Raw genomic sequence first — 18,576 nt, forward strand, 5'->3', positions numbered from 1 at the left:
GGAGGTTGGTGGGGTGGTAGGTGAGGACCAGTGGGGTTCTATCCTGGTGGCGATTGGAGGGGCGGGGTTCAAGGGTGGGGGTGCAGGAAGTGGAGGAGATGCGGTGGAGAGCGTCGTCGACCACGTCGGAGGGAAATTGCGGGCTTTGAAGAAGGAGGCCATCTGGATTGTTCGGTAGTGGAATTGGTCCTCCTGGGAGCAGATGTGATGGAGGCGAAGGAATTGGGAGTATGGGATGGCATTTTTACAGGGGGCAGGGTGGGAGGAGGTGTAATCTAGGTAGCTGTGGGAGTCGGTCGGTTTGTAGTAAATGTCTGTGTTGAGTCGGTCGCCCAAGATAGAAATGGAGAGGTCTAGGAAGGGGAGAGAAGAGTCTGAGATGGTCCTGGTAAATTTGAGGTCGGGGTGGAAGGTGTTAGTAAAGTGGATGAACTGTTCAACCTCCTCGTGGGAGCACGAGGTAGCGCCAATACAATCATTGATGTAGCGGAGGAAAAGGTCGGGGATGGTGCAAGTGTAGCAGCAGAAGATGGACTATTCCACATATCCGACAAAGAGGCAGGCATAGCTGCGGCCCATGTGGGTGCCCATGGCTACTCCTTTGGTTTGGAGAAAGTGGGAGGATTGGAAAGAGAAGTTGTTAAGAGTGAGGACCAGTTCAGTCAGTCGAAGGAGGGTGTCAGTGGAAGGGTACTGGTTGGGTCGGTGGGAGAGGAAGAAGCGGAGGGCTTGGAGGCCTTCGTGATGGCGGATGGAGGTGTATAGGGACTGGATGTCCGTCGTGAAGATAAGGTGTTTGGGGGCCAGGGAAGCGAAAATCATGGAGGAGGTGGAGGGTGTGGGTGGTGTCCTGAACGTAGGTGGGGAGTTCTTAGACTAAGGGGGACAGGACAGAGTCAAGGTATGCAGAGATGAGTTTGCTGGGGCAGGAGCACGCTGAGACAATGGGTCAGCCGGGGCAGTCGGGTTTGTGGATTTTGGGCAGGAGGTAGGAACAGGCGGTGTGGGATTGTGGGACTATGAGGTTGGAGGCGGTGGATGGGAGATCTCCTGAGGTGATGAGGTTATGGATGGTCTGGGAGATGATGGTTTGGTGGTGGGGGGTGGGGTCATGGTCAAGGGGGCAGTAGGAGGAGGTGTCCACGAGTTGGCGTCTAGCTTCAGCGGTGTAAAGATCGGTGCGCCAAACTACCACTGCACCTCCCTTGTCTGCCGGTTTGATGGTGAGGTGGGGGTTGGTGCGGAAGGAGTGGAGGACTGCGCGTTGTGAAGTGGGTGAGAGGGGTGGAGAGGTTGAGGCAGTCAATGTCGCGGCGGCAGTTGGATATGAAGAGATCGAGGGCGGGGTAAGAGGCCAGCATGGGGTGTCCAGGTGGATGGGGTGTGTTGGAGGCGGGAGAAAGGGTCGTCAGAGGGTGGGCAAGCGTCCTGGTTGAAGAAGTAGGCGCGGAGGCGAAGGCGGCGGAAGAAATGCTCGATATCTAGCCATGTGTAGAACTCATTGATCCGGGAGCATAGGGGGATGAAGGTGAGGCCTCTGCTGAAACTCCTCTCCCACCCCAGGGAAAAGACTTTGTCTATTTATCCTATTCATGCCCTTCATAATTTTGTAAACCTCCATAAGGTAACCCCTCAGCATCCGACCAGGGAAAACAGTCCCAGCCTGTTCAGCCTCTCCCTATAGCTCAAATTCTCCAACCCTGGCAACAGCCTTGTAAATCTTTTCTGAATTCTTTCAAGTTTCACAACATCTTTCTGATAGGAAGGAGACCAGAATTGCATGCAATATTCCAACAGTGGCCTAACCAATGTCCTGTACAGCTGCAACATGACCTCCCAACTCCTGTACTCAATACTCTGACCAATAAAGGAAAGCATACCAAACACCGCCTTCACTATCCTATCTACCTACGACTCCACTTTCAAGGAGCTATGAACCTGCACTCCAATGTCTCTTTGTTCAGCAACACTCCCTTCGGACCTTACCATTAAGTTTATAAGTCCTGCTAAGATTTGCTTTCCCAAAATGCTGCACCTCGCATTTATCTGAATTAAACTCCATCTGCCACTTCTCAGCCCATTGGCCCATCTGATCAAGATCCTATTGTAATATGAGGTAAACCTCTTCGCTGTCCACGACACCTCCAATTTTGGTGTCATCTGCAAACTTACTAACCATACCTCTTATGCTCACATCCTATTCATTTATATAGATGACAAAAAGTAGAGGACCCAGCAATGATCCTTGTGGCACTACACTGGTCACAGGCCTCCAGTCTGAAAAACAACCCTCTACCACCATCCTGTCTTCTACCTTTGAGCCAGTTCTGTATCCACATGGCCAGTTCTCCCTGTATTCCATGAGATCTAACCTTGCTAAGCAGTCTTCCATTGGGAACCTTGTCGACCGCCTTACTGAAGTCCATTTATATCACATCTACTGCTCTGCCCTCATCAATCCTCTTTGTTACTTCGTCAAAAAAACTTAATCAAGCTTGTGAGACATGATTTCCCACATACAAAGTCATGTTGACTACCCCTAATCAGTCCTTGCCTTTCCAAATATATGTACATCCTGTCCCTCAGGATTCCCTCCAACAACTTGCCCACCACTGAGGTCAGGCTCACTGGTCTATAGTCTTTACCGCCCTTCTTAAACAGTGGCACCATGTTTGCCAACCTCCAGTCTTCCGGCACCTCACCTGTGACTATCGATGATACAAATATCTCAGCAAGAGGCCCAGCAATCACTTCTCTAGCTTCCCACAGAGTTCTAGGGTACTCCTGATCAGGTCCTGGGGATTTATCCAACTTTATGCGTTTCAAGACATCCAGCACTTCCTCCTCTGTGATATGGACATTTTGCAAGGTGTCACCATCTATTTCCGTACAGTCTATATCTTCCATATCCTTTTCCACAGTAAATACTGCTGCAAAATACTCTTTTAGTATCTCGCCCATTTTCTGCAGCTCCACATAAAGGCCGCCTTGCTGATCTTTGAGGGGCTCTATTCTCTCCCTGGTTATCCTTTCATCCTTAATGTATTTGTAAATACCCTTTGGATTCTGCTTAATTCTATTTACCAAAGCTCTCTCATGTCCCCTTTTTGCCCTCCTAATTTCCCTCTTAAGTATACTCCTACTTTCTTTATACTCTTCTAAGGATTCACTCGATCTATCCTGTCTATACCTGACATATGCTTCCTTCTTTTGCTTAGCCAAACCCTCAATTTCTTTAGTCATCCAGCATTCCCTATACCTACCGGCCTTTCCTTTAACCCTGACAGGAATATACTTTCTCTGGATTCTCGTTATCTCATTTCTGAAGGCTTCCCATTTTCCAGCCGTCCCTTTACCTGCAAACATCTGCCCCCAATTAGCTTTTGAAAGTTCTTGCCTAATACCATCAAAATTGGCATTTCTCCAATTTAGAACTTCAACTTTTAGATCTGGTCTATCCTTTTCCATCATTATTTTAAAACAAATAGAATTTATGGTCGCTGGCCCCAAAGTGCTCCCCCACTGACACCTCAGTCACCTGCCCTGCCTTATTTCCCAAGAGTAGGTCAAGTTTTGCACCTTCTCTAGTAGGTACATCCACATACTGAATCAGAAAATTGTCTTGTACACACTTAACAAATTCCTCTCCATCTAAACCCTTAACACTATGGCAGTCCCAATCTATGTTTGGAAAGTTAAAATCCCCTACTATAACCACCCTATTATTCTTACAGATAACTGAGATCTCCTTACAAGTTTGTTTCTGACTATTAGGGGGTCTATAATACAATCCCAATAAGTTGATCATCCCTTTCTTATTTCTCAGTTCCACCCAAATAACTTCTCTGGATGTATTTCCTGGAATATCCTCCCTCAGCACAGCAGTAATGCTATACCTTATCAAAAATGCCACTCCCCCTCCTCTCTTGCCTCCCTTTCTATCCTTCCTGTAGCATTTGTATCCTGGAACATTAAGCTGCCAGTCCTGCCCATCCCTGAGCCATGTTCCTCTATTTGCTGTGATATCCCAGTCCTATGTTCCTAACCATGCCCTGAGTTCATCTGACTTCCCTGTTAGGTCCCTTGCATTGAAATAAATGCAGTTTAATTTATTAGTCCTACCTTGTCCCTGCCTGCCCTGACTGTTTGACTCGCTTCTGTTCTCAACTGTACCCGTCTCAGATTGATCTCTTTCCTCACTATCTCCCTGGGTCCCACCTCCCTCCACCTTACTAGTTTAGATCCTCCTGAGCAGCTCTAGCAAATTTCTCTGCCAGTATATTAGTCCCCTTCCAATTTAGTTGTAATCTGTCCTTCTTGTAGAGGTCACTTCTACCCCAAAAGAGTTTCCAATGATCCAAAAATGTGAATCCTTCTCCCATACACCAGTTCCTTAGCCATGTATTCATCTGCTCTATCCTCCTATTCCTGCCCTCAATAGCTTGTAGCACCGGGAGTAATCCAGATATTACTACTCTCGAGGACCTCCTTTTTAAATTCCTGTCTAACTCTCTGTAATCTCCCTTCAGAATCTCAATCTTTTCCCTTCCAATGTCGTTGGTTCCAATGTGGACAATGACCTCTTGCTGGCCCCTCTCCCGGTTGAGAACATTCTGCACCCTCTCTAAGACATCCTTGATCCTGGCAACAGGGAAGCAACACACCATTCTGATTTTTTGCTGCTAGCCTCAGACTACAGAATCCCTTAACACAATTGGTCTCTTTGAACCTAATGAACCCCTCATTACATTAGAGCCAGTCTCAATACCAGAAACTTGGCTGTTAGTGCTACATTCCCCTGAGAATCCATTCCCCCCCACTACATTTTCCAAAACAGCATACTTGTTTGAAATGGGTATAGCCACAGAAGGCTCCTGCACTGGCTGCCTACCTCTCTTACCTTTCCTGGAGTTAAACCATCTATGTGACTGTATCTGCAACTTTTCCCCTTTCCTATAACTGCCATCCATCACATACTGTTGCTGTTGCAATTTCCTCATTGCCTCTAACTGTCTCTCCAACCAAACCATTTGATCTGATAGGATTCGCAACCAACAGCATTTATTGCAGATATCATCCACAGTAACTCGTAAACTCTCCTTAAACTCCCACATCTGACAAGAAGCGCATATCACTCTACTAAAGGCCGTTTTTGCTCCTTCACAATCAACAGACCCAAAAAATAACACTGTCTTATTCCTCTACAAACACTGCCCCAGGTTAAATTAATAGTTATGGCTTATACTTTAAGTTTAATCAAGAGACATATCTCAAAAAACATATAATCAAGAAAGAACCCACACACTTAAAACAATTCACTTATCTGTTTCTGTGCTGTGAACTTCGCCCAAACAGTTCCTCCAAGATCAGTTGTGAATTTAACTGTTTGTTAATTTTCCCAGACACACTCTAACGTCCAGCGATACATGAATTCAAACGGCAAAGGCAGTAACTGTGCAGGTTCACTGTGGTGTCAGATTCTTTCTGTCTTTCTCTCCTGCACTGACCTCACCATGTGTTTCCTTTGTCTGTACTTCTCCCTTTTAAAACTACTGTTGTTTTTACTATTTTTTCCAAAATTCCAGAACAATGCAACAGCATATAAAACAGTAATTGCTGCTCCTGGAATTCGAGGAAATCACCTCCAACAACTAAAATACCTCAAAAAAGGAGCAGCTGTTACAGCCAGAAACTTTTCCCGTCCTCCATCTTGGATACCCAGAATTGTACAGTTGTGTGAAGATGATCAATGAAAAGATTCTGAAATGGCTCAAATGGATTGGCCCATTCCTTGCTCTCAGTATCCTCATGTTCATAGAATCATCACAAAATCCCCACAGTGTGGAAACAGGCCCTTTGGCCCAACAAGTCCACGCCGACCCTCCGAAAGGTAACCCACCCAGATTCATTCCCCTATCTTATATTTACCCCTGACTAATGCTCCGAACCTACATATCCCTGAGCACTATGGGAAATTTACCCTGGCCAGTTCACCTAATCTGCACATTTTTGGATGGGGAGAGGAAACCGGAGCACCCAGAGGATACCTACCCAGACATGGGCAGAATGTGCAAACTTCACAGAGAAAGTCACCTGAGGCTTTCCGGCACTGTGAGGCAGCAGTTCTAATTACTGAGCCACCATGCTGCCCAGTGTTCTTGCAGGTTTTCTTAAATTTTAACTTCTGATCTTGCTTTAATGATAAAATAAGTGTTTTTCAGGCTTGACAATCCTATATAATTGGAGATTTCACAATGAAACATGAAATTTTCAAATGTCTTGTGCGACCTTCAGTCACCATAATGCAGACTGATTTCTGGCTGTATACTTGATAAAACTTAAGTACATCTGGTATTTTCTTTCCAATATATCTCTCTGAAGGCAAGCTGCCATAATTCATCTTTTGTCATACACAATCAACTCGTCTACCATAGTGAAAATGTCATCAGTGCTCATAGTATGGGGTAACAGCCAATTTGCTGGACATTTGGTCTGGTCATCCTCCAACACAATACTTGGAAAAGGTAGCGCACTGTTAGTCATTCTATTGTTTTGTTGTTCTTTTATTTTTATCACTAAAGGAAGATCAGAGGTTAAAATTCAAGCAAAAATTCTAGAACATGAGAATACTGAGAACAAGGAGTGGGCCAATCCATTTGAGCCATTTCAGATTCTTTTCACTGAATATCTTTACACCACTGTACAATTAATGCCAATGTCAGAGATATTGCTGGGTGAACAGCATTTCTTCAGTAACTTGACTGAGAATCAGAAAAGTCTACCTCACCAGTCAAACAACCATTTTTCTGATCAAATTTTGTTGAGCTTGTTTAGTTTGCTGGCCACTGTTTCTTCTCAGTCATATGAAACATTCCTTTTATGTCATTGTCGGTAATCTTAGTGGATTCTTTAGTCTTTTTCCTTTCATCATGAGTCAAGGAACCCAAAATAAACTTCCTACTGGTCATCGCTTGACCATTGGGTTAAGAATGGTTTGTTTTTCGACCAATGGTTCAAAACTATTTGTTTCTGGGGCAGCTGTTCACTCGAACTAATGGAAGTCCTTATGGCTTCGTAAGGAGGTTGAGGGTCAAACATGCTTATTATCTTAAAAATAACGGGTGTTGATTGTGAGATACATATACATTTTAAGTGTTCTTCATCTCCTTGTATTGCTATGTGATTTGGAACATGATAGGCTCTTGATAGTTATCCCATCCAGACAATGTAGTCTCATCTCTTGTAGGCAGTAGCTTGTGCTAATCTTCTGGTAACTGGTCTAATAGGATAGTGACCCCCTCCCCCACTTATATCATGCTTAAATTCAATAGGATGTCCATTAACATATAATAAGTTCTGTGAATTGTGGATCATTAGGATCACCAATTTCCCTTTTAAGTCTCTTGTTAAAGTCTTTGCATGTGTTATCTCTGTATTTTCTACAACTGTGTACTATTTTTGTGCTTCAGTGTTTGATTTTGAAGCAATACTGTATTTTAAAAACTGTTCTCTCTGTGAAATCCAATCTTGTATTTTGCATAGTTCATCCCTGACCATGAATGTACTTAAAAGTGTTATATCTTTTTCCATTTCTTCTCAATGTGCTAATTAATCTTATTACCATGAAGCTGTTATAAATCTGTATCAATGCCATATTCCCATGATTCAATGGTCCTTAAGCTTACTTTATCATATTCACCAATGCTGTTTTAAATTAAATTATTGTGAAGTTTGGTGGATTCTGTACTGCAGCATTATTGCAGTATTTCCTTAATTTGTCAGTCTTTTTAACCCCGTACTTCTCTAATACACTATTGAATTCTTTAATAAGGTTTTAAATTCAATTACTGGCTATGCTAGTAAGTTTCTGCTTTCAAGCTCTTAAAATCTATTTTTTTATAATACTGCATCACTATGCTGCTTCATGGATTTACCAGTCCACTTCAGGACTATTCCACCTTCTTTGAAATCAAAATGGTAATGATCCACTTGTAGGATTTTCCAGATTTCTTTGCCAAGGGGAACTTTTCCCACTTCTTCCTAAGAATGGAAGATATTTTGCTGCCTTTCATGGTCTAAAGCACTTCCTTAAAAAGAAATTCTCATCTACTTGAGGACTTTGTGAATGATCATTCAGAAATCATGGCTAAGTTATTTATTCTTAGTTCTTGAAATCTTTACTTTCCTCCTGACTTCTTCTTCTGCTGGATTCATCCATCAGATTTCTTTAAACGTTGTTAGTTTTCAGCTTAAGTAAATCCTGGCCCTCCCTAAATCTGCAGCCCAACTTAAATTTATTTACTTGACGTTTCATTTTTCCTTGCAGCTGACCCTCAATGGAGCCTAATACTTTGTTGCTGACGATACTGGTTGAGAGAGGCAAGAACTCTTGAGTACACTCCTTCGCTTTCCCTTTCCACTTGTTGCACCACTTTTCATAACTTCTTTTACTTAGGGATCTCTAAATATATTTGCTTTAGTCTCACTTTATGGAACCCCATTTGCTAAGGCCTGTGCACTTTTTAAATATGACTGACTTTTCTCTCTTCCTAGTGTACCCTCTTGCCACAACACTTCTTATCAGATTCTGAATGACGTACTGCTTTTGGAATGCCGTGCTTACCCTTTTACTGTCCTCTCTCTCTCTCTCTTTCTCTCTCTCTCTCCCCTGTTGATAGCTCATTCTTCTGAAGGAAGTGATGCCCCAAAAGAAAATCAATAAACTCACTCGCTAGATTCTTTTTTCTTTTCTCCTGGGTCTTCTGGATATTTTTTCCTCATATTGGAATGAGGTTCACATCATTGCTAACATATGGTAAGTTCCCACATGACTACTGTGGTGTTTTCCACTTCTATCGCTATGTGGTGCTATATAAGGGTTGTTTAATGTATTTCATTGCCATCCATCCTCCTTTGTGTTTGCTTTGTCTTAAAGTTTAACTCTCAAAAAGGCAAGGCACACAACATGGCTGAAAATCCTCACCATTTAAGAGGGAAAGTAAATCATGGCCTGGCACACAGGAGAATTTATGAGAGGCGGTTAGAAATGCATTGGAAGGAGAAGGCTTGTAAAGACTACAAAATGCACATCATAGGCAGTCTCAGATTTATTTCTTAAACTATCACAATGCCCTTACATTCAGTGACTATTTCTTCAAGGGAAAAATATCGCCTGTGTACAACTGAACAAGCTGTTTCTTATCATAGGGAAGCAGCTGACAATGCGATGACCCATTTTCACTGGGGGATTAGCTGCCAGAATGACATCTTCAATTGCTGTTATATCCCTAGCAACTGTGCAATGGCATTTAATTGTAAAAGCACCAGCACAGTGATACATGAATTGAAGAACTGTGTACATGAGAGAATGTTACATAAGAATTGAAAAGGAAAGTGGTGTTGCTTCTTGGAAGATAGGGAAAAAAGAATGCTCTTTGTCAATGAGTTCAGGAATCCAGATTTCAGGGACCTAGTCTCCGAAAGAAAAGAGAAACTGAACTCACGTGAAGGCAGTGAAAATGATTTCCATTCATACGGCTGAGTTGACAAATGACAGGAGTTCACTACATACATTTATAACACATTTCAGAAAATGGCAAAACCTACAGAAAACTTTGTAAATAGTGACAGTCCAGGATGTTTGTATAGCATTATCTGCCAGAAACAAGTTCGGTGGACATTGATGGTTTCTGCTGTGATATCTATGTAGAATATCTGTGTTCTGGCACAGATATTATGAATAGAACTCATACACAGGACTTCAATACCAAAACCTCTTGGTCGGCACTAATGGCGACCAGATGCTGACCTGAGTCTGTCCAGCTCCATTAAACTGTGAGGACTGGGCACAGATGTTAGTCTGGAGAGTAGTATTGTTCCTGCTGTTTTAAAGTTCCTTCCAGTGGGAACACAAGAAGCAACTTCACACACAAAAGGCTCCCAATGGAGCCTTGCCACTGGCAGTGGCAGGAAAGCAGCCCTTCTCAGACATGTTTCATTTTTGTCAGAGCAGCTATTACTTGCTAGTCTGTGGGCATACAACAGAGATTAGGCTTTCGAAATTAAGAGGTTATTAGTGACTGTTTTTGTGAGACAATCATTTGAGTTATAAATTCAAGATGCAGGCTTTATCAGCAGAAGCACATGAATGCTTTATTGGCATTCATTACCATCCAGGCTCCAATTTAAAAAGCATAAAGCTTGTTCTGAAGAATTTTAGTGCTGGTGCCATGTCTTGTAGCAAATACTGATTAAATGAATGGACTCAATGGCAATATTCAGATGTTGGTCCCACAGCTTACGCAGTTTGATTGTATTTATGTTGTAGATTTATTCCCATTTCCTAATTCTTTAGGATTTATGCATGCACCATTCAGAACAGTAGATGAGCCTGACAATCAATTTTCATTTCATTAATCGAACCACAACACTTTCTTCTCTTTATCCACACATTAGTCACTCTTTAACATGTCTCCCCTGAAGTTGATATGTGCTGCAATAATGCTTGGATACCATTAGGCCTCCAATACATCAACATCATCAGCATTTTCCATTAGCAAGCTTAGGATGTGAATCAGCTTGTCAGACCCAGGGTGAAAGAAGAGAAAAATCATAGCTGACCTCGCAACCACACTAATAAACATCCATTTCTAGTATTGAACATAGATATTGATGAGAATTCTTGGCTGCTTTCTTGTCTTCATTAATTGATGAACACAGTTCTGTCAGACATCAACTAATTGTGTTTTAAGTGAACGGCCAATATTTTATACCAAACATCTATGCTTGTGAGTAAGCTTCCCTTTCATGTGGGCATTAACCCATAAAGTGATCCAGTAAAATTTTAACATTTGAACACATTTGCTGGCGGGGATGCCAGTAGTAGATTAGGAAACCAAAAATAATAGGAGCAAGTATGTGATAGAGTTTTAATTCAGTAATGGTATTAATGTTCAATTTGTAGGAAAAGCATGAGCCATATCTGACTATTGCATTATCATTGAATTATTGATGTTTTTGACTATAAGTTTTAGAATAGATTTCTTACATATCTGTCAGAGCAGAAAGTACAACTGCAGTGATGGCAGCTCAACCAGGGAAGGCTGCCCCTTCTGGTCCCCAGACATCCTGGACCACCATTTTGGGGGTTGTGTGAGAAACCGACAGAAGTATTTTTGCCAATGACCATTCGTTTTCTTGGCACTTTTCCTCTATGATAGAGATTGAATTCATATCCTTACACACTTTTGCCCCTTGCTTGGTTTATAATTTTGGAACGCTGTTACTATCTTCGCATCATGAAGACTGACACAAAGTTTTTATTCAACTTCTCTGCTATTTCTTGGATCCTCATTATTATGACCTTGGCCTCATTCTCGATTTTCACTTTGATCTCTCTCATTTTCTTTCTATATTTAAGGAAGCTCTTGCTGTTCATCTTGATGTTACTTCCAAGATTACTCTCAAAGTTTATTTTCTCACACTTTATAATCTTTTTGGTCAGCTTTTGTTTGTTTTTAAAATCTTTCCAATCCTTTTGACTTACAAATATCTTTGCAACGTTGTACATTTTTCTTTCAATTTGAATCTATCCTTATCTCCTCTGGTTAACCATGGTCTTCTGCTTCCTAGATACCCTATATCACACTGGGGTATATCTTTGTTGTGAGCTGTAAGTATTTTTTTTAAATGCCTGCTTTTGTTGTTCATTTTGTCACTAAATTCCTTTTGTAATTTACAACAGTCAGTTCTGCCCTCTGTTCTTGATAATTATTCTTATTAGGTTTAGCAAAGTTGTTAAACATTGCTAAGTAGAGACAAGAAAGTGAAGTTATTTCTCTTGCTCTCATCAGAACTTGGACCCAAGAAACAAAGTTGACAAATGTCACAACATTTTATGCAGAGTAAGAGGGCACTGATCGGTTGGGCAATAATTGGTATGGAAATACAACAAAAACAGATAACAGTCAATCTTAATTTCAAGACCAGCCAGATAAATTTGGATTGGTCAAAGCATTACCATGGGGATGCACCAAAGTTTAGTCATATCCATGATGCCATTTTTGTTTGGAAAAAGGTGCAAAGTATCTACAACTTTCCTCTCATTCATTTTAATGCATCTTTAAAATTCTCTTCCTGAAAAGGCAATGGATACCTTTCTAAGGCAAAGGTAGATAAATCCTTCATTAATATGGAGATGAAATATTATTGAGGATAAATAGAAATGTGGAGTTCAGGTTAAAATTAGATCAGCCATGATGTCATTGAATGGTGCAGCAGGATCAAAGGGCTGAGTGGCCTACTCTTGTTCCTTGTTCGCAAGTTCTTTCTACCGAAATAAATCATGTCTTGTGTATTAATATATGTAGTTTCTAGCATTCATAAGTGTGGCACAGTTTGGGCCCAATTGACATTATAAAATTGATTTCTAGTCCTAAATCTTAGTACGGTCTGGATTGTTTAATAAATTATTTCTAATGGGAGAATCGCAACTAATGGTGGATATATTTAACTGAGGTTTGCAGCCACAGTCTGGCTGAGCACAAATGATCTACTGCCAGCTGTGAATGATCAACAGGATGTGGTGTTTGATATAATCCACCAGTTGTTGGGACTTACACCCTACATATCTGGCAACACACTGACACTGAAACTCAGATATCACATTACTCATTTGTGGTGAAGGCAATTTTTTAATGGTTTGACAGTAGAATCCTCCCAGAGAGAAATTATTTGTGGATTTACTGGGTGTTCAATGTTTGACATAACTTCCTCTTCCAAGGTAATCTGAGGTAGACCGGCTCAGCTCAGGGCCAAAGGCAGTGGCTCTAGGCCCTTTGCTCAGTTTTTGCAATATAAAATTAGTCATGAGTTAATCAGGATTTCCTTTATCATGTGAAATACTTTTGATATACCCTATCTCAGCATCTAGCTCACACAGTGAGCAGATGGCAAGGGCTCAATCATGATGTTGATAATATGATTGAGCTAGAAGCATGTAGGACTGTAGGAATCCAAACCTGTAAATGGATCAGAGAGTGTACACTTTGGGGCAGATGGTAGTTAACAATCCATTGTCCAACTTTTCAACTGATACATCAGGAAGGGAAGTTAATTTTTTTGCCCCATTTCAGTGGTAAGTTTGAGTGCAGGATGGACTTTGTGTAAAGTTGTGTAAAGAAATGTTTTGATATGGCTTTTGTTTAAAAATTGTAAATATGTTATTTAGATTAGATTACTTACAGAGTGGAAGCAGGCCCTTCGGCCCAACAAGTCCACACCAGCCCGCCACCCATCCAGACCTATTCCCTTAACACTACGGGCAATTTAGCATGGCCAATTTACCTAACCTGCACATTTTTGGACTGTGGGAGGAAACTGGAGCACCCGGAGGAAACACGTGCAGACTCGGGGAGAATGTGCAAACTCTACACAGTCGCCTGAGGCAGGAATTGAACCCGGGTCTCTGACGCTGTGAGGCAGCAGTGCTAACCACTGTGCCAATTTACTTACTGTAACTATGAAAGGGGTAGGAAACTAGTGATCTTTCCATCAAAAATACACTTCTCATGGCAAGCAACAAAGTTGTTAGTAAGAGCTGGACTTAAGGAGTATCACATGATAACACCACCTATTTGGAAGTACATGGTGTCATTGAAACTGTACTCAACTGCTCAAGTTGCTAAGTTCATGTGTTCTGAGGACACAGATTCAGACACAGGTAGTATAGCTAGATGGCCACGATATAGCGACATACTGTAAATATCAATAGCTTTTTTGAGCGATATGTTAGTGCATAAGCTGGAATTATCGAAAGAGCACATGGACATGCTGTTACTCACAGAATGTAATTCTTGTATAATCTTAATGAATGTGAAGGAATCATTTGCTGTCGATTCAATTAGATCTTGTTGCAACAGCTTACACAGACAATTCATGTTGTGCAGAATCAGTCATAAGTAGACTAGGACATAAGGAGATATTTGTTTCCAATGCACATTTCTCCCTCTCAGACTGAAAGATAAATTTTATCATGTATGGTCATTGCTTTTTGGAACAGCTTTTACTCTGAGATTGTTTATTAAGTCTGCCTCATTACACACTGAAGGAATTCATTCTCCACACCATTTATGCGGAAACAAAAACAAAAACAGCAAGTCTGCTAGCATCTGTGGAGAGAAAGCAGCTTCAGAACTTGGTGCCAACTTGGTTTACCCAGTCCTTATGCAAATTCAAATCAGCCACTATTCTTGTATTACCTATGTTATTTCCAAATCTAAATTCCTGATTTAAGTACACCCAACCTTTTTCAATGCAAGTTGAGTTGACTAATTGGCTGAAATCCTTTGAAGAAGTGGTTCACAACCTCACAGCGCCAGAGACCCGGGTTCAATTCCCGCCTCAGGCGACTGACTGTGTGGAGTTTGCACATTCTCCCCGTGACTGCGTGTGTTTCCTCCGGGTGCTCCGGTTTCCTCCCACAATCCAAAAATGTGCAGGTTAAGTGAATTGGCCACGCTAAATTGCCCGTAGTTTTAGGTAAGGGGTAAATGTAGGAGAATGGGTCTGGGTGGGTTACGCTTCGGCGGGTCGGTGTGGACTTGTTGGGCCGAAGGGCCTGTTTCCACACTGTAGGTAATCTAATTCTAATTCAAGTAACAGGGAGGGTTGAGATCAGTATAATTGATATGGCTATGGACAAAAGGTGTTTGATACAATGCAATAATAGCAAAATTGAAACCCATACAAATAAAGGAGCTACCTCGGGATGGATATAACATTAGGTAAGGAATGGAAATTAGTGGGTAGTATTTAATGGTTGCTCTATGGGGTAGAGGGAAGTATGTAGGGATGTCCCTCAGGGGCTAGAACTGGAACTAATGTTCTTCTTGATATGTTTTAATGACTAGGATTTGGGTGTATAGGCAGTACTTTCAAAGCTTTCACTGATAATGTAGTAAACTATGGAGAGATAAGGTAATAAACTTCAGAAGAACAGAGACAGGTAGAAATAATCAGAATTTTAACTCCATTTAGATCAAATTTGAGATTAAAGCATTGAAAATTTAATTCTAGACCCAAACCAATTTGCCAACTTCCAGTTTTAACTGGGTGTGGGGTGAGAAATAGATGGGCAACTAACTGAGTCAGGGGAGATCCTGCAGCTACGTTCAGCTCAGATTGTGTGAACCAAGGAAGTGAGACGCTTTATTCCTGCTAGCAGGATCGTACATGCTTACCTGAGTAATCGCTGTGATGCATAACACCCAGGCTCTCAAACTAATCTTCATGAAGAATGTGCCTGACCTCATCCAACCCGAACACAAACTGTGACCCCACTCCCTACTTCAAACCTCTGATCCCATCCTCCACATTCCTGCATCACAGACCATTGATCACCCACTTCCTCTAACCACTCTACAATGAGGTCTCCAACTTCTTCTTAACAGCACTCATACTCAGCACTTAACAGCACACTAGCATTGGACTTGCATCGGGCTGGGTGTATCCCCTCTATTGATATCCCTCAATGCTGAAATTAGTTCCTTTCCCTCAAAGCTTCTCCACTCTTTCCCATCTCTCCAATCATTAAATCCTACACACTACACTTTAGAAAGCAAGTTAGAGAGGGCAGAGTGAAAATTTACTGGAACAGTATCAAGAGTGAAAGCTTGCAGTTAAATGGAAATATTAGAGAAACCAGGCATGTTCTTCTATAAAAGTTAAGGGGAGATTTGCCAGAGGGGTTCAAAATCACAAAAGGCTTTTGACAAAGTAAGTGAGGAGAAACTATTTCCAACTGCAGAAGGTCAGTAATCAGAAGACTCAGATTCAAGCTGACTGACAAAAACCAAGGTGAAATTAATAAAATAGTGAATTGATAATAAATAGTGAATTGATAATAAATAGTGAATTGTTCGCTGGAATGCAAAGTCTGAAAGCATGGTTGATGTACATTCAATGGTAACACTTAAAAGAAAATTGGATGAATACATGAAGGGAAAAAACTACAGAATAAATGGGATTAGCAGTGGGATTAATTGGACATATAGTATGTACCAAAAACTCAACAGAGCAAACAATGGGCCAAGAGATTTTCATCTGCCCTGTATCTTTACCCTGAATGTTTATTGAAAAGTGTTGGCCACCCTCCAATAAAATTAAAATCCAGCCCTGCTCAGACACTTCAATCACATATGTGATCAATTTGCAGATTTTCAGAAGCCTTAATGAGCCTTGTACACAAATTATGTTCCAAAATCTAGTGTGCATTTGGGGATATAGTGTGCATTGGACATCTGACATTGCATTATTGAGCCCATTTCAAAAAACTACATTTGATAAAAACAAATGAGCAACAACTTTGAATATTTGTAATGTTAAAAATACTTTTTGTAACAAAATGTGATTCATAAGGAAAACTGTGAAATGAATGTCTTCATCAAAGACAGCTAAAAAGGATGATACTGGAGATCTTTTATAAGCGATTCTCATGTGTCACATCTTCCCCATATCCTTAATTTAGAGCTTCATGGATTCCCCAAAACCCAGCCCATCCCTGCTTGCAATCTCACCTGGTCAGTTGGAGAACCAGACAGGAACACGAGATTACCACATCCATCACTGTACAACAATCAGCGTGCATATAACACCAAGTTGTTTATGTATGGAAATATGTAACTCCATTTGTTCAGCCTCACTGATATGCAAAATAATAGCATTTATCATTTGAATAAGGAAGCCCAATTGAGGATTAGTGTACTTTTTGAAAAAAAAAGGTAAATGCAATACAATTGTTCAGAACGCCCTTGAGATTTACAAATCATCAATCAGCTTCACTCCCAAATTGCTACCTAGTGATGCATGTCTAAGAATGTACATGGAATGAAGGCTCCCAGTAATCAGTCAGCTTGCCAACATTCACTGTATGGATTCAGATAGTGAAATGGCCCACTTGGGTGAGTTACCACAATTGCTGATAAACTGATCACAGAGGGAAGTAAAGAAAATTGTTCACTTATATTTACTAAGTCATTAACCACAGTCCCAAATAATTCCTAACTATCTTACAGAATCTGAGCTAGTCAGACAATAAAATTAATGAATTCTAAAATAAGAAGTTTCAAGGTTGTTGAAAATAAATCAACTGAGGCCATTTGATACATATGCTCCAAAGTTTAATTAGTTGTTTGAAATAATTCTCACCTTATCTTTTTCATGGCTCCGTTAACCTGGTTACCTTGCTTGCCTTGTTTTTCCCTTTTTTTTAAATCACAATATGTTGATGTATTCCAAAGTGGCACCCAATTTAGAAATACTGCCAGTGGCAGGAAAAATTAAATTAAAACTTAAACTTTAAATATGGGAAGGAGGAGAGGCATAAAATAGAGTTAAGTCTTTCAAAGCAATCAAATGCATAACTCCAGATAAAACTTGGCATAAGAACCTAATTTAATCATATTGCATTCCAGTGTGTTTTATTTTTAAACAACATTCAACTTAACAAGATATCCCAAGACCCACAGACATTCAACTTGACAAAATAAATATATGAATGTAGCTTAAATGTAATGAACAATATGAATACACAGTGTGAGGGGGTATGTTTCCATGGTTAGGTAATGGGATATGGAAAAGCACAGCAGGTCAGGCAGCGTCTGAAGACCAGGAAAATCGTCATTTCAGACCAAAGACCCCAAACAACATTCCTGATGAAGGGCTTTGGCCTGAAACATTGATTTTCCTGCTCCTCGGATGTTGCCTGACCTGCTGTGCTTTTCCAGCACTACATTCTTGACTCTAATCTCCAGCATCTGCAGTACCCACTTTCACTTCGATAATGGGATATGCCCATTACAAAGTCGACAAAGGCCACAGGATTTCATTTATTCAAGTGGTGATGCCCGATATTGGACTTTGGGGCCTTATTTCCATGAGGCAAAATGTATGAAGCATTTAACAACAGGCCTGGAGTGAGGGCAAGGGTTAAGGGGGTCAGAAAGAATTCCTCTTTCAGTTAAGTATGAGAGACGTCATGTATTGTGCTCAGTGAAGTCATGGACATTGAAATATTGAGAATGAGAAGGGTGAAATCATAATTTAAAAGAAATATTTCCACCTTTGAATGCTTTGACTAATTGTTCCTTGTTCCACCGTAATGAGATTCACCACTACAGCAGCAGTGCAATTCCAGCTGGAAATATGTAAGCACATACTGTATTATAGGTATTGAAGATGTTTTGTGTCCAAAAGAAGGGCACTGTGCTGTAGGATCTCTATATTTATATCTGAATAGTTGGCAGTTTGAAAATGCATCCACCCACATAAGTACCCTGAAGAAGGGCTCATGCCCGAAATGTCGATTCTCCTGCTCCTTGGATGCTGCCTGACCTGCTGCGCTTTTCCAGCAACACATTTTCAGCTCTGATCTCCAGCATCTGCAGTCCTCACTTTCTCCACAAGTACCCTCCTTAAAGTACCCATATACATTTTTTAATTCAATCATTTCCAGCCATCCCTGGATTGGAGACCCTGCTCCTTGAACTTTGACTCCAACTGTCCCTAAATAATATACCT

General features: G+C 41.0%; 1 long non-coding RNA gene across 1 annotated transcript in view; it reads left to right on the plus strand.

Annotated features, from left to right (window-relative positions):
* Positions 1–8,683: 8,683 nt before the first annotated feature.
* The window catches only part of LOC122556913, a 35,024-nt gene continuing 25,131 nt past the window's right edge, over positions 8,684–18,576 (plus strand). Inside the window, exon 1 of the long non-coding RNA XR_006313701.1 lies at positions 8,684–8,815. This is a non-coding gene — a long non-coding RNA (uncharacterized LOC122556913). The remainder of the gene's footprint in view (positions 8,816–18,576) is intronic.

This window comes from Chiloscyllium plagiosum, chromosome 14, assembly GCF_004010195.1.
Source record: "Chiloscyllium plagiosum isolate BGI_BamShark_2017 chromosome 14, ASM401019v2, whole genome shotgun sequence".
Taxonomy (NCBI): domain Eukaryota; kingdom Metazoa; phylum Chordata; class Chondrichthyes; order Orectolobiformes; family Hemiscylliidae; genus Chiloscyllium; species Chiloscyllium plagiosum.